Source organism: Zingiber officinale, chromosome 1A (assembly GCF_018446385.1).
Source record: "Zingiber officinale cultivar Zhangliang chromosome 1A, Zo_v1.1, whole genome shotgun sequence".
Lineage (NCBI taxonomy): Eukaryota > Viridiplantae > Streptophyta > Magnoliopsida > Zingiberales > Zingiberaceae > Zingiber > Zingiber officinale.
This window is the reverse complement of record NC_055987.1, coordinates 2,812,010-2,825,726: the sequence shown is the minus strand read 5'-3', so window position 1 is coordinate 2,825,726 and position 13,717 is coordinate 2,812,010.

Here is a 13,717-nt window from a genome sequence, read left to right as displayed (position 1 = left end):
AGATTTTCGGGATCTCAACAAAGCTTGCCCGAAAGATTTTTATCCTCTGCCCCGGATAGACCAGCTGGTGGACTCTACGGCCGGCTGCGAATTAATCTGTATGCTCGACGCCTACCAGGGCTATCACCAAGTGCCGCTCGCCCGTGAAGATCAAGAAAAGGTCACTGACGACACTTATTGCTATAATGTGATGCCGTTCGGATTGAAGAATGCGGGAGCCACCTATCAGCGCTTAATGAATAAAGTATTCAGAGAGCAAATCGGGCGGAACCTAGAAGTTTATGTGGACGACATTCTCGTCAAATCCGTCCGAGCGGCAGATCTCTTCAAAGACTTGGAGGAAACCTTCCGAACGCTGCGCAAATATGGAGTCAAGCTAAATCCCCAGAAGTGCCTGTTCGGAGCAAAAGGGGGGCGTTTTCTGGGGTACATAGTGACCGAGCGGGGAATCGAAGCAAATCCCAGCAAGGTGAAAGCCCTACAAGACATGCCGCCCCCAAGAAATACAAGGGAGGTGCAGCGTTTGACCGGTCGGATAACCGCTCTATCCAGATTCATCTCCAAAACCGCCGACCGGAGCCTTCCTTTTTTCAAGATCTTACGCAAAGCTACAAAATTTTACTGGGACGAAGAATGCGACCGGGCGTTCGAAGATTTGAAGGCATATCTAAATTCGCTCCCGGTATTAGCCAAGCCGACTATTGGTGAGCCACTTTGTATTTATCTATCCTCGACCGAGCAGGCAATCGGCTCAGCATTGGTGAGGGCGAGCGGAGAGGAGCCTGTGTATTTCCTTAGTCACATTTTAAAAGATGTTGAAAAAGCTAGCCTTCGCTCTGGTCCTCGCCGCTCGGCGCCTTCGTCCATATTTCCTGGCACATACCATTATTGTCAAAACCAATAGCCCGCTCGGACGTGTTCTACTAAATCCAGAAGCATCCGGACAGCTCATCAAATGGACGACAGAGCTAAGTGAATTTGACATCCAATACTAGCCCCGCTCGGCGATCAAAACACAATCCTTGGCCGATTTTGTGATTGAGGTGCAAAACCCGGAGCCGGAAGCTATGTGGAGAATATATGTGGATGGGTCGTCCACTCGGCTCGGAAGCGGGATTGGAATATTGCTGCTCTCCCCACAAGAAGAAAAGATGCACATATCCGTCCGCCTGGATTATAAAGCTACCAACAATGAGGCGGAGTATGAGGCCCTCATAGCTGGCTTGCAGGCTGCCCGGCATGTGGGAGCCGGTAGGGTAACACTCCACTCGGACTCGCAGTTGGCCGCTCAGCAGCTCTCTGGTACCTTCGAAATCAATGCTCTACGCTGAAGCCTTCGAGAAGCTGAAAGCCGATTTTAGAGAAGTTATTGTCCAGAAGATACCCAGAGCAGAAAATCAAGCAGCTGATGAGTTAGCCAAGCTCGCGAGCTCAATAACGTCGGTCGCCATTCAACAGCCAATTGAAAAAGTACTGTTGGTGGCGCACGTCGACCGGATGGAAGGCCTCACATTTCCAAGTGACTGGCGGACGCCCATCATAGAGTTCCTCCGCTCGGGCGCCACTCCATCCAAGGAGTACGAAGCCCAGCGGCTAAGGAGGAGAGCCGGTCGGTTCACACTCATCGGCGATCAGCTTTATAAAAAGGCTTTCTCACGCCCGTTGTTGAAATGCGTGAGCTCGGAGGACTCGGCTTACATCCTCGAAGAAGTACATCAAGGATCGTGCGGAGGACATCCGGGCGGACGAGCACTAGCTAAGAAGATCCTGCTAGCTGGATACTTCTGGCCGACTTTACAAGCAGATGCCGCTCGGACAGTGTCAACGTGTCTTTCATGCCAAAAGTACCATTACTTCAACCACCGACCGACAGAAGAAATGAAGGCATCCACAGTTTCATGTCCGTTCGATCAATGGGGAATGGATATTGTTGGTCCATTCCCGATGGCGACCGGGCAGCGGAAATTTTTGCTAGTGGCGGTTGATTATTTTTCCAAGTGGGTGGAGGCCGAGCCGCTAGCCAAGATCACCGAACAGATGGTCAAAAAATTTATTTGGCAACACATCATCTGTCGGTTCGGCATCCCTCGTCGATTGGTCTCAGATAATGGGCGGCAATTCACAGGGAAGATGCTAGAGGATTGGTGCAAAAGCTACGGCATCGAGCAACACTTCACGTCCGTGGCTTATCCCCAAAGCAACGGTCAAGCCTAAGTGGCCAATCGGGAAATTCTTCGTATTTTGCGCGCTCGGCTCGACCATTTGGGAGGAAGTTGGTCGGATGAAGTGCCGGGCGTTTTATGGACCATCCGAACAACTCCGAAGGAAGGGACGGGCGTCACACCGTTCCATTTGGTCTATGGCGGCGAGGCGGTCATTCCGGTTGAAATCGGTGTTGAGTCCATCCGGAGGATGAGCTATGATGATGGCAACGCCGAATGGAGGAATATGGAGCTGGATTTGGTTGACGAGGAGCGAGCTAAGGCATCCGTTCGGCTGATGGCGTACCGGCAGTGGATGAAGCAAAACTACAACCACCGCGTAATCCCCAGATCATTCCAGGTCGGTGATCTCGTCTGGAAGAAAGTCAAGCCGGTCGGCGACGTCGGCAAACTGGAGGCACCGTGGGCTGGCCCCTTCAAAGTTATTGAAAAGCTCCGCTTGGGCACATATTATTTGGAGGATGAAGCCGGGCGGCAGCTGGATCGACCGTGGAGTGCAAATCATCTCCAGCCTTATCGAGCTGGATGAAAGGTGCACGAATGTAATTCATTTTTGTGTATATGCTAGTCGCCTATGTACTTGTAATGCAGGAAGCAAAAAGATGAAAACACATTGAGCATTCTCCGCCGAACGGCTTACTGCGTGAAGACCCCGTGCCGTTCGGCAGGGGCATATAAATATCCGAGCCGCACGCTCGATATCGAAGGCCCCGGACCGTTAGGCCGGAGGTATATTGTACGAGCCGGCGTCTATAAACGTCCGAGCGGAAGGCCGTCGAGCTCCGACGTTAAATATCGAGAGACGAGCCGGCGTCTATAAACGTCCGAGCGGAAGGCCGTCGAGATCCGACGTTAAATATCGAGAGACGAGCCGGCGTCTATAAACGTCCGAGCGGAAGATCGTCGAGCTCCGACGTTAAATATCGAGAGACGAGCCGGCGTCTATAAACGTCCGAGCGGAAGACCGTCGAGCTCCGACGTTAAATATTGAGAGACGAGCGTCTATACGCGCCCGTGGAAGCCGCGGGCTCGAGGCGAATATCAAGAGGCGAGGCCGGTCTAATAAGCGTCAGGGCCGTCGAGCTCCGACGTTAAATATCGAGAGACGAGCCGGCGTCTATAAACGTCCGAGCGGAAGGCCGTCGAGCTCCGACGTTAAATATCGAGAGACGAGCCGGCGTCTATAAACGTCCGAGCGGAAGGCCGTCGAGCTCCGACGTCAAATATCGAGAGACGAGCCGGTGTCTATAAACGTCCGAGCGGATAGCCAGTCACATGATACAATCAATGATAGTCTGGTTATACAGCTGAGCGGCTCGCTCATCAAAAATGTACGGAAAACCCCTTTGGGGTAAGGCACAAAGAAAAAGTTGGTCAGTGAAAGTTAGGGATATTAGCATGTAAATGCCGAGCGGTTACGTTCGAAAGCCTAGCGGCTGCACGGTCGCATGATAGATGTCATTAAGACGATCGAATTGAGCCGGACAGAACCATTGTGCCGAGCGGAAAGGATATAAAGAACACTTTGGCGTGCCGAAGGAAAAAATGCCTTGCTAAAACAGAAGTGAAAGGAGCAGAAGGTCATCTATGACTCATTAGGTAAATCAAACAAGTCATTACAGAGATAAGTTGGGCCGAACGGCGGGAATACAAAAAAGTTCATGAAAACGCTCCTCACACATCAAAATCAAAAAGAGCATCGGGCATGGAGTCCATCACGCTCGCGAGGTCCTCGGGGGGGATGGTCAGCTCGGCAGGCAAGTGGCCTTTGGTCTTCAGATAGCCCACCGCCGCCTTGATCGCCTCCTCGAAAGTAAGGGATATCTTGTCGGTAAACTTCTCTCCGAAGTCTTCCGAGCGGAGGAACGCCTTCCTCCCTTCTTCGGAGCGAGCCGACTCCCCCTCTTGATATTCTTTGAGCGCGGCGTGGGCAGCGTCGCTGGCGGCCTGAAGATCCTTCAAATCTCCATCGAATCTTTGGAGATCGGCCGAGCGGCTCTCTTTCTCGGTGACAAGCAGGGCGTCCAAATCTTTGATGCGTTGTTCCAGCCCCCTGATCTCCACCTTCATGCGGTCCATATCATTGATGGCCTGTTGCTTCCGAGTGGTCGCCGTTTTGATCTCCTTGTCTCGTTGCTTGATCATCGTTTCAAGCCGAACGACCTTGCTCGCCAAATCGTTAGCCCTTTTCCGTTCGGCATCCAGTAGTTTTTTGACCTTCTCCAGAGCGGCCGTCGACTGCTCGGTACCCCCCGCAGCTTTTTGTTTTTTCAACTCGTCCTCCAGTTCGGCCAATCGATCGCTAATGGCGATCTGCTCCACCCAGTTCTTGTGGACAGGTTAAAAACATAATTTAAATCATGAAACAAAGCAGAGCATACCGGTGGCTCGTTGTAGATTCTTGTCGTAATTGCCGGGAGTCGACTGGTTATTCGGCCGGCGTCCACCCAAGCTTGGGCGGAGGGCTGTCAAGTGTCTGCGCTCGAGGACCAGGTCGATCGGCGACCATATGCGCCTCGAAGGAAGGCGCGAGCATTTTAATTAAATTCGGCGCTCGGCTCGCTCTTGGGCGTCGGCCTGGACGCCCACCGGTGGGCGAGGAGGAAGCTTCGCCAAGCGCGATCTGGCGCAGAGTTCTAGAAGGGCTGGATGGCGGCACCTCAGAGCTGGCCCTCGGAGAACCACGAGGGGTCGGAGTACTCTCGAGGGAAACCGTCCCGGACAGCGCCGGTGCATCCGCGCCCCGCTCGGGCTGTGACTCATCAAGTGTAGTTGAGGCAGATGCGGATTCCGGTCGTCGGCGCTTCCGAGTGCGTAGCGGCACGTCATCGGCCGAACGACCCTCCACCTCGGCTTCGGTAGGAGGTTCTATGTCGCCCGCGGCCTCATCGTGAGAGGCAGGGGCGTCTGAGGCTTCGGGGATAGTTGGTGTCCCCTCCCCTTCTTCGCCGGCCGGATCAGCTGGAGAAAGGCCCCGTTCGGCGGCCTCCTTGTTCGTCACCGCCTTGATCTGAGCGGCCTTCAATTTGAGCTTCTCGGTAGCCTTGGCGCGCCACATGACTTCAGCTGCAGAAGTAAAAAATAAATCAGTTAGAACAAAACAAACGGGAAGATAAGGGAACTTACTCATGCTGCAGGGCAAATCGGCTGTGGTAGAAGACAAGCCGAATATGTGCATTACTCCCGGAAGGAGCAGCTTGTCGATATGATAACGCTGACCAACCAGCCGTTCGGCTGCATGAAGGTAGGCCGCGTCGCCTCTAAACTTGCCGAGCTCCGGTTGCGCTGGCATAGTCGTCTGCCACTTGGTGCGAAAAGTTGGCCGCTCGGGAAAACGTATATAGAAAAAATGCTCCTTTCAATGTTTGTTGGAGCTCGGCATGCTATTGAAGAGGACGAAACCTATCCTAGATTGAAAAACAAAAGTACCCCACTCGGCCTGCTTGGGATAGTAGAAGTAGTGAAAAATTTTTGGGTCTAAGGGGATGTCGTTCAGTTTGAACAAAACTATCACTCCGCTCAGCAGCCTAATAGAGTTGGGAACTACCTGGCCGAGCGGAATGCGAAAATAATTGCAAACTTCTAAGAAAAACTTGTGGGGTGGAAAACGCAGTCCGGCTAGAAATTGATCTCGGAAGAAAAGAACGGAGCGGGGCGGCGGTTCATGAGGCCGATCGGCCGGTGTGGCTAACACTATTTGGTGGTCGGTCGGCAGGTCGTAAGTCCGAACGAGACGCAATGCGTCTTCCTCATCAAAGCGGCTCTCCATGGTCGTGTACCATAGACCCGGAGCGCCGCCGGTCGACTGCGAGGTGCTAGTCATAGGCGAAAGACGAGAATACGGGACCAAAAGAGAAGGTTCAAGCAAGGAATGGAGGAAAACCGACTGAAGGAAACGAGTAACAAAGAGCAGAAAACGTTGGGAAACAAGAAAGAGGATCTTACGAGCAAGAAAGATGATCGACGAGGGCCTGAGGTTTGCCGAAGAGTGGAGGGGCGAGGTCGCCGGAGAAAAAAAAATGAGCAGAGAAGCGCCGGAGGAGGATGAAGCAACAAGGCGGCGGAAACGGAGTCGCGAGCTTTATATCGCCGCCCGGGAGCAACCTCCACCGTCCGATCCAGGTCGTCGATAACGAGGTCATCATCCAACCGTCCATTTCAAACGGCGGCTGTCCCTCGGATGCGTCCAAGCCCGCGGCTCATCCCCAATGTCATCCTTCGCGTATGCCTCGAAGTCGCTTCCCTCAGCCCTTGTCCTTGCTGCCTTGTCCACGGTCCCTCGGATGCTCCATCCTTCACCGGACCCGAAGCCGTCAACCTAAGTCACATGTGTCACCTGCAGTCCTGCACAACTCAAGTACACCTATCAAATAACGAGGGTAAACCTAACTTAAACCCTTTGCCCAAATACCAAAACACATGGTCCCACGGACCATTGGGATTGCTCCAACAATCTCCCCCTTTTTGGTGTTTGGCAATACGTTTAAGTTAGGGAAAACAAATAGCAAATAAATAATGCTAATAACAAATGGACTTACGTTACCAAGGCTAAACACTTGGACTTACACCGCTGAATGGACTTACGTTGCCAAGGCTACACACTTGGCAACCGCCGAATTGACTTACGTTGCCAAGGCTACACACTTGGACTTACACCGCCGAATGGATGTATCATGTATTGGAACCTATCCCAAGGCTCCCCCTATACCTATGCTCCCCAATGAGCTAGGATTTTTACAAGGGGTCTTTTAAGAACCTATCCCAAGGCTCCCCCCTACGCAAAAGGACTAAGGTTTTCCCAACTAAACCTTACTTCTCCCCCTTTGCCTAACATCCAAAAAGTTCTCCAACAATATCCCAATTGTTGAAAACTTATCATCCAAACTGACCCTAAACTCATGTATTAATCCCCCTTGGATCCTATACATCTAAGCGAGTTGACATGGTCACAAACCAATGCTGAAAACAATTTCAGACTAGTATCAGTCGACTGCCCTAAGTGCCAGTCGACTGCCTCCTTCGACACAACCTTACAGAAGCATTTCTACTATTACCAGTCGACTGGTATCATCACCAGTCGACTGGTATCGATAAAATGAGCTTACTGAGACATTCTGTACTCAAAAACACTGTTACCAGTCGACTGGTATCTGTACCAGTCGACTGGTACCCTATTTCTGAAAAAATCAACTTTTTCAGATCAACTTCAGAAATGCACCAGAAATTCCCTAGACCTCCAAAAATTCCCAAATTTTGTGGAGAGGTCTATTGTACCCTTGTCTACCTGGGAAAAATATATTAAAAAATATATCTATCACCAATCCCAAGATTGACACAAAATTCAAAACTAGCTAAATGGTTCAATTGAACTTTGACCTAAAGTCATAGTTTTGGTTTTCTCTTGATGTATTTGCCCATACCAACCCATAATGCATCCCTAGCATTGGTTTATATGACATCTATACATCCAAAACCAATTTTCATGTTATATGACCCCCAAATGTCATATTTCTTGCATGAAACACAAACCATGTGCGCCAAATCCCTAGGTTTGAGACTGAAGTCCGTCTCCAAACCATTTGGCACACTTCATGGCTCCTCTAGACTCCCAAGTAGAACCCACCTGAGATCCATTGACCATGGGTCCCAAATTGACTCTTTGAGCTCCCCTTAGAACTCTTTACCTTAGTCACCTCCCTAGGTGACTCATCTATTGTGACCAAACCACAATGATGTCCCTTAGAAGATCTCCTTATCTTCTTGACCTTGGGCACATCATCCTTACCATAATCATATGCAACCCTAGCATATTTATTTTTGGCCTTGGATGACTCTCCCTTGCCCTTATCATGTGCCACCCTAGCACATGGTCTTCTTTTAACCTTGGAGACACTAGATCGGTATCCCAAACCCGATCTATCATTGTTGGGTTTTTGACTCCCCAAGACCATACTTAATCCCTTAGATCTAATAGTGAATCTCTTAAGGAATTTCTCTAAACCATCAAGCTTTGTCTTCAAAGCTTGATTTTCCCTTTCTAGGTTCCTAAACCTAGAGTCAACATGTCCACCATGGACATTCCTAGACCTACCCTTTCTAGGCATATGTCTCCCCTTCTTGGGATTAATGTCTTGGGTCTCCTTAGGTCTATCATTTCTAAATTTATCATGCATAGATTTCCTAGGGTTATGATCCACATTTACCCTACTCCTATCATGATATCTAAATCCAAAATTTTTCATTGCTACATAATGATAATCATTATTTCTCCTAGCATGCATGGGAACATAAGAATTTGAATTTGAATTACACTTCAAATTAGGGTATACCTCCCTTACCCTTGAAGCTCCCCCTTGGCTTGAGCTCTTCTTCTTCTTCTCCCATTTCTTTAAATATGTAAGCTTCTTGATTTCCCTTTTCTTGGGGCATTTGGTGTGGTAGTGTCCCTTCTCCCCACACGTGAAGCATGTAATGCACATTCTCCTCCTTTGGGCTTCTTCATTCCTACAACCCATGTTAGTATTCAAAATAACTTGATTGGGTTTAGGAGTTACCTTCTTCTTACCCAATGGACACCTACTCTTGTAGTGTCCCTTCTCATTGCACCCGAAGCATACAATGTGGTCCTTTGACTTAGCTTCGGTGAAGGTGCTCACTAGGTTGACCTCCAAGACCTCTTCTTCATCCGTCTTGGATTCTTCTTCAACCCTTGAGGATGTTGAGCATGACTCAACTTCCGTTTGCTCCACCTCCTCTTCTTGAGCTACTAAAACCATCTCCTTGGGCTCCACATCCGATTGGTCCTTCTTCTCCTCTTGGACCACTCCATCACTTTCTTCGGATTTTTCTTCTTCTTCTTGTGTAGGCAAAAATTCCTCCCATGGAAATTTCTTCACTTTGCTCCATAATTCATGGACGTTCTCATATTTACCTACACCACTTATTACATTAGGAGGCAATAAATCAATTAAAATTGCTATTACCTTTGAGTTTGCCTCCGATCATGAGGTTTGCTCCTCCGTCCAATGTCATGTTCGGAGCTTCTTTCCTTTCTTGTCCTTTGGGACTTTGAATGGCTCTTCGACGACCATCATTGTGTTCCAATCCGTGTCGAGGAAGTTCTTCATCTTCACCATCCAAAAGGTGATGTCCCATAAGCTTCCTCCTTAATTCGAACTTTGGCGGTTCTATCAAGCCGGTCATCTTGTGCTTCTTTGGCAGTTAGTCCAACGGAGAGCGCCCTCGCTCTGATACCACTTGTTGGAGGATCTTGCGGTCGGCTTGAAGGGGGGTTGGATAGACGGCACCCCCAAATCGTTAGCTTCCTACACTATTGTTAGCTTGCGCAGCGGAATACAAATAAAAACAAACAAGCTAAACTAAATACAAGACAAAGAAAGGAAATGCAAACCAAACCGCTAACACGTTCGATGTAACGTGGTTCGGAGATGATGCTCCTACTCCATGGTTGTCCGTAAGGTGGACGATCCCTCAATCCGTCGGTGGATTAGTCCCCGGAAACTCCGGCTAGCTCAACCTCCTTGTGGGTGGAGAAACCTCACCACAACACTCACCAACAACACTTGGACACAAGGGAACCTTGAGCACTTTGGTGACTACTAATTAGGCTTTAACCAAGTCTAATTTCGTCACCTTGGCCGGCCATACCAAGCTCCTTCTTATAGAGCTTGGAACAAATCAGAACCTGATTTGCCCGTTACCAGTCGACTGGTCCATGCACCAGTTGACTGGTGTCAGCCCAACGGCTCTCTCAACGGCTCTCTGCTACAGTGCATCAGTCGACTGGTCCATACACCAATCGACTGCTACAGTACGCTACAGTAACTGCTACAGTGCCGCTACAGTAAAACCCTAAAACTAAGATTTTACTCCGAGTACAATCTCTCATGCACTCGTACCCTCACGACTCATTTGACTCTTCTTTGCAGCCTTGACCTCTTGCCTTCAAGCCTACTTCCTTTGACTCTCGTCCCTCGGATGCGTCCAAGCCCGCGGCTCATCCCCAATGACATCCTTCGCGTATGCCTCGAAGTCGCTTCCCTCAGCCCTTGTCCTTGCTGCCTTGTCCACGGTCCCTCGGATGCTCCATCCTTCACTGGACCCGAAGCCATCAACCTAAGTCACATGTGTCACCTGCAGTCCTGCACAACTCAAGTACACATATCAAATAACGAGGGTAAACCTAACTTAAACCCTTTGCCCAAACACCAAAACACATGGTCCCACGGACCATTGGGATTGCTCCAACACTGTCGGTTTTTAACCTTGTATCTAAGTGTGCAGGAGCTTAGGAGCACAGGGAGTCGAGCAGAAGACGTAGCTAGTGTGAAGGATGGCACGCGGTGCGTCCGAGGAACGAGGCACTGCGGAAGAGTACACCGACGGATGAGAAGGAAGCGTGCGATGGTTCCAAGGGACGAGAAGTCGGAGCGAAAGACTGCTCGAGGAGCAAGAGACGCAGCTAGCGAGAAGGTTAGCACGGGGTGCGACCTAGGGACGAAGACTACGGATGAGTACGCTGGCGGACGAGAAGGAAGCTCGTGACGATTCCGAGGAACGAGAATCCGGAGCGGAAGCCTACTCGAGAAGACCGGAAGTTGGGTTCGGGGTGAGCCCTATTCCGGATGGCAGAAATCACCCAAGCAAGCAGAGTCGGAGCGGAAGACCCGAACCAAGGCGAGTAGAACCAGAGCAGAAGGCCCGGAGCAGAAAGTCAACTTAATTCACTTAGTGGTCCAGGCGCCCGGATCCATTCCGAGCTCTCGGACCGTCTGGGCGCCCAGAACCATTCCGGGCGCCCGGAGTTGGGTTTTTGACCAGATCGCGTCAAGCGCGATCCGTTGCAGATAAAGTTTTATCCCCCTCTTCTTTTACTTTCTGCTTATTTATTTTATGCAAGTGTTAGTTTAAGAAAAGTTGAGAAGGGTTTTGTGTTTTTATTTTTTGCAGGCTATTCAAACCCCCTTCTAGCCGGTCGTCGCGATCCAACACACAGTTTCCTTAAAACAGATTCGTCCTCCTCCGGTCATGCTTTGAGGTTATGATGGCCGTCTGTTTTTAGGATATAATGGAAGAACCATATACTCAACCAAATACGGATTGTTCATGGCAAACTAAGAAAATACCCAATTGTTATCATAAGAAAACCACTAAAAAAATGCATGGTGGAGAAAAGATTTAGGGGAACAATAGTAGAGGAATATTTTTGTTATTAGCTCATCCTTTTGCTTTTGGTCATAACCTCCTTATATAAGAGCTTAGACCCTTGCAGTATTCAATGACTAAATCAAAGCATTTACTGCCCATTAACCCAACCAACTCAAACATCTAGAAGTTACAGATTCCTCATTAATCATCGATTAATGCATCTGTTATATTTGAGCAACAAGCAAAAATATTCGAGTAGCAAAACATTAGTTCTTTCACTTGAATAAATTTTGTCCTGCCCAGTCCAGCATTCAACGCACTTAGGTCATGCTCACACACAAATCAACTAAATTCAGTGTAAATCTAGGCATGTATTTGTACCCCTTACGCATCCATACGTGAGAAAGAGTTTCTCCCCATACATTTATTCACAATTACAATACTTGTGAATCTGCAATATAAATTAACCAATATGCCTTGAAACTTCCAACGTAGGACTAAAATCTCATTTATAATGAACTCTCTTTTTTCTTCACCTCTTTTCCATTTACATATATCCAACTGATCCTGTCCGAAAACGATGAAAAAGGATAGCTAGGGATGTGGCTCCTCTATTGATCTCGTGACAACTCCACTCTAATCTCGTGAAGACTCCGCTCTGATCTACAACACATAGAATGTCGATGTCGGGCCAGAGAAGGGATCCTCTACATTGATCCTCCGACGCTCAAGCCAGTTGCCGGAATAATAGAAAGATGGCAAAGCAACAGTGAAAGCACAAGCGCAAATAATAGATGTTACATACCTTCGTCGAGGCATGCCCCCTTTATATAGTGCTATAGTGCTATAGTGGGCAAATGTGCACGCTTCTCAAGGCGTGGACATGCTCCTCAAACCGTACTATGAAAAGAAATATCATAAAAGTGTCTCTTACAACATACCTTAATAGAACATGTCAATCCTTGACATGACAGTAGAAGCTTCCATCGTACAATTTACCTATTAACCATACCCTGTTGTCAGCGGCATTACCTTTCAGAAGGATATCAAGAGATATGGGAGGGGTCCACTGTGTGGCCGAGCGGAGTAGCAGCTTGGCTGAGACCCCCCTCCCGGTCGATTTCAGCTGCTTACTTCGTAGTACCTCAGTTCGGTAGATTGTTTATTGCCTGACCGGGCACGAGCTCCAGTTGGCCCGCACTTGCTCGGTCAGTTATGCGTCATCTTATGTTCTTTCTATATGACCCTATCCGGGCAAGCGATCTGTTTCGATGAGCTTCCTGGGCCCCTGGCCGATCAGACCTGATCCGGCGGCAAGAACAGGGACCCCCCTCTGAGGGAAGTCAACGCCACGTGGAGTCAGAGGGCCGAACGGCCGACCGGAGAAAGGGGAGATCGGCCGACCGAACGGGGTCTCGTCGAAGTCAAAGGCACCCGGCGAGAGGTTAAAGTCAGGGTTCCGACGCTCGTTGAACAGGATTGTACGACCGAGCGGGTAGCCCACTCGACCGAAGGCATAAGGTAGCAATACTGCGAACAGCCCACAGAGCACATTACCGGGAATCTCCTAAGTGGACCAGCACGAGTGACCGGTCGGACGATGCCCATGACTGTCGACCGGTAGGACGCTTGGCGTAGGAACAGAAGATACAAAAGGACAGAGAAGCATATTCTGACAGCGAACATGTTCGACGATTGGACCATACACAGGATCTTATGACAGCGGGTTCCCTTGTCACATCATAGACGTGCTCGGACTGTAGCAGTATGGTGTCAGGTAAGCTTGTCTGACAAACACATACCGAGGTATGGGCTAAGGACACGTATTTGCCTCGGTAGGTGTGCATGAGCTCCTTCACAGCTCTATATAAGGAGCCTTATACTTCGCCGGAGGTACGCATTCTACGATCTAAAAAGCCACCCCTTTGTTGTCCACTTGCCTGACTTGAGCGTCGGAGGGTCGTCGCCGGGAACCCCTTCCCGACCCAACTTCTTTGTAGGTTCGCCGGAGCTCTGTATGACCGGCCGGAGATCTACGTCATCCGTGCGGAGAGCGCCACGTGCCCAGCGTCCGTTGATTCAGCGTTTGGATAGGATCAAGACCCATCAAGCTCGATCGACAGTTGAAGTCGACCTCCGCTCAGCTCACTTTTGATGAGCCCATTGGTTCTCTGCATTGACCATCTTAACTTTGACATCCACGTCGACTGCTATCTTCACCCTTAACCCGCACTTGATGGCCCCCTTATTACCGCATCACCAACAATTTCTTCATCTTTATTACTCAATTAGTCTACTTCATTTTGATCCTTATTTCTTATTATTAT